Source organism: Peromyscus leucopus, chromosome 9 (genome assembly GCF_004664715.2).
Source record: "Peromyscus leucopus breed LL Stock chromosome 9, UCI_PerLeu_2.1, whole genome shotgun sequence".
In the NCBI taxonomy this organism is placed as follows: Eukaryota; Metazoa; Chordata; class Mammalia; order Rodentia; family Cricetidae; genus Peromyscus; species Peromyscus leucopus.
Genome location: NC_051070.1, coordinates 60,980,587 through 60,984,432, shown reverse-complemented (window position 1 = coordinate 60,984,432; position 3,846 = coordinate 60,980,587).

Below are 3,846 nucleotides of genomic sequence, written 5' to 3'. Positions count from 1 at the left end.
AAGCTTACTGATATAGAATGGGGAGATGAGGGAGAGTGAAGCTAATTAAAGACACAGGAGGGCCAACAGCCCCTACACAGACAGACACACAGACACACACACACACACACACACACACACACACACACAGATTCAAAGCTACTTTAAAGACTGGAGACTAGAACCTTTAACCCTGGCATTGCCGCTCCAACCTATAATTCAGGCAAAAAGCTAAAGGTCACTGTTCAAGATCAGCTGGAGTAAGACTTAAGACCTCCAAAAGAGGAGAGACACAGAGAAAGGGAAGGAGGCCAAAGAGAAGCAGAGGGGAGAATGGAGGAAAGCAGGAGGGAGGGAGATGAGGAGAAGGGATGGAAAGGAAAGAAACAAAAAAGCTAGCACCACATCCCCAAGTAGACATCAACAAGTGGTTTACAAATAAACAGGCGCGATTTTAGTAAGGGAGAAAAGAAACAGCCTAACATTCAGGGGAAATCAGCAGTCCAGTTCAGGTCAAGAAGAGTATATAAAGGGTACTTTGCTTCTAGTTATCTCCGTCCCTCACTCCACTTAACCAAGTGGCACTAATTCTTAACTATTCTGTGTTGCTGTGGTAAAAGCATAGTGCAGCCAAAAATATTCTAACTAAGTCTTACTAAGCCTTGAGAGGCTTATTTTCACCCTTATGGAAATGGAAACATGTAAAGAAACTTGAACTGGATTACTGAATGACGGACACAGAAGCTCCAAGAGAAAGCCAGGCACCTCAGTCGCCAGCTAGCACCAAAGGCCATAAATGAATGCAGCCAGCCCACATAATCCAAATAAATGTTCTAAGCAGTTAAGTTTCAAGATGATATGTTATGCATCAAATGAAAACTATAGTCATCATCAAATCTTGAGATTTCAGATTTGCCTTCAAATGAGCATTAGAAATTCTCTCTCCTCCTCCTCCTCTCTCTCCCCCCCCTTTAGCTCTCTCACACTTTAGTATTCTCGTGTTTTCTCTCCTCTGGATTCTATCTTGTACTCTCACCTCAACCCAGTCTCAATCCCTAATACCAACGTTTTATATGCTGAAGATCTGTAGGCTTATTCTTGAGTCCTTGCCAGTTTACACTCAGTCCCAACCCATCTACTCACAGATTTAATCACTATCTAAATCTAGATCATATTCAACTTAAATATGCCCAGCCAAATTCTCTCCTTGGACTAACCAATTCTTCTCTACCTGACATTCACTTTTCCCCCCTTGGCTTTGAGACAAGATTTCTCTGTGTAACCTTGGCTGTCCTGGAACCTGCTCTGTAGACCAGGGTGTCTTGACATATTGTGTACCCCAATAAACTTATCTGGGGGTCAGAGAACAGAACAGCCACTATATTAAACATAAACACGCCTTTAATCCTAGCATTCCAGAAGCAGAAATCTATCCGGATCTCTGAGTTCAAGGCCACAATGGAAACAGAGCCAGGCATGGTGACACACACCTTTAATCTCAGGACTTGAGATCTCATGTCTTGCTTGGGAAAGACACATGCCTTTAATCCCAGGAAGTGATGGCAGGAAGCAGAAAGGTGTATAAGGCATGAGCACCAAGGACTAGGGTTTTTAAGCTTTTAGGCTTGTTGAGCAGCAGTCCAGCTGAGATCCATTCCGATGAGGACTCAGAGGCTTCCAGTCTGAGGAAACAAGATCAGCTGAGAAGTTGGCGAGGTGAGGTTAGCTGTGGTTTGTTCTGCTTTTCTGATCTTTCAGAATTCACCCCAATACCTGGCTCTGGGTTTTTCTATTAGTAAGACCTTTTTAAGACTCATGCTACAGTCCACGAACTCAGAGATTCACCTACCACTGCCTTTCTGAGTGCTAGGATTAAAGGCTCATGCCACCACTGCCCGGCAACATTCATCCTTAAATGATTCTGAGATACCTCAAAACCTAAACATTCTAAAACCTAATTCATGATTCTCTAGGCCAGGAAAAGAATGACATCATCATTATCTACAAAGCCATTTTCCCACCCCCTTAAAAAACTTTAAATACAATCTATGATAGTGTACTGATTTAACTTCCTAAATATTTCTTTTAAAATTTATGGGGTTTGTCAACTATTCTAACCACCAACACCATCTCTTTGCTCAAACTGCTAAAACACAGCAGTACCTAGCTGTCTTCCAACACTTACTCGTCTTCTCTCCGCCCCTACACTACACAAAAACTCCTAAAGACATCTGCTTGTCTTCTCATGCTAGGCAAACTCTCAAACTACTGAAGCGACATGCCAGCCCCTCACTGTTCATTAGCACCATCATCACTTCACAGTTCCACTTCACAGTTCAAGTTCCTTGCACAGCAAACCCAAACTTGTTTTTCACCTTCTCCTACAATTCCCATTTTTGTTAATGCTCCAAGGTTTTAGTTTCTCATTCTCAAACATTCCTTTCAGAGGAAGAATCCCTCTGCCTGGTATGATCTTCATTTGTACATTGTATGTAATAAAACTTACTTCTCTTGGGTCTTAGACAAAGGCCCATTCTGTAGCCCAGCTGGCATAGGAGTCCTCCTACCTCAGCCTCCAGTGCTCGGAATTGCAGAACTGAGCCACCACACTGGCTTCTCTTCGGGTATTAACAAGCCCTGACTGACCTCCCTGACTAGATCTACAGTACTTACTGTATGCTCTCATAGCAGACTCCTCCCTGCTCAACCCCCATCGTGCCCAGTGCTAGATGAGCCAGCACCTCATACATACCAAGCACTCTTCCATTGAGTTACATACCATTCTATACTCCTCCCTTTGGGGAGAAAGAAAATGATGAATACAAACTTACTCTCATTAACACAATTACTTTTCATAATTTTTGTCTTCTCCAGACCCCTGAGGAGGACTCCTGTTTGCTTTGCTTTCCATTCTATGCTTAGACTCTAGTGTATCTAGATCATAGAAGTTGTTCAATACTAAACATGGCTGAACAAAAATGAAAAGGTTAATAATGTGACAGGCTAAACTGTGAAGCACTGAGAAATCTAATGGAAATGGAAAGCAATGAGACAGTGTGAGCAGATGATACACACAAATAGGGCATTTTAGAGAAATTCTGCCACACTGTGGCAGATTAAAGGCAGTCATGAAAAGAACCAGGCAAGCCAGCAAGAGGGCTCAGGAGATAAAGATGCTTGCCACTAAGCCTGATTCCCCAAAATCCACAAGGTAGAAGAACTGACTCTCACAAAACAACCTCTGCACATACACCATGGCACATGTGTATGCACCCAAAATAAATACAAAAAAAAACCAAAAGTGATTTAATAAAAGAAAAACAGGGCGAGGAAGTGGTAGCACTCACCTTTAGTCCTAACACTCAGAAGGCAGAGTCAGTCAGATCTCTGTGAGTTGGAGGCCAGCCTGGCCTACAAAGTGAGTTCCAGACAGTTGTGTTACACAGAGAAACCAAGTCTTGAAAAACCAAAAAAGAGAGAGAGAAGGAAAGAAAGAGAAAAGAAAGAAAAAACAGGATGGAGAGGTAGCTCAGCAGTTAAGAAGCCGCTCACAACCACCTGTAACTCTAGCTCCAGGGGATCCTCCTCAGGCACCTGTACTCAGGTGCACATACCCACACAGCCACACACAACTGAAAAATAAAAACAAACAAATGCTTAGGTAAAAGGAATGCACTAACTAACACGCGTCTAGCACGTGAGGCTAGACACGATAGGAAAACAGAAAGGAAGGACAGAGAAAAGCACCACAACTGCTGTCAATGGAAGACCAAAGGGGCAGCAGACTAATGATCGCTAACGAAAAGGACCGGACGGACACCAAAGACACGGAGGCATGACACAGAGCCTGCTAATATGTCCTACAAC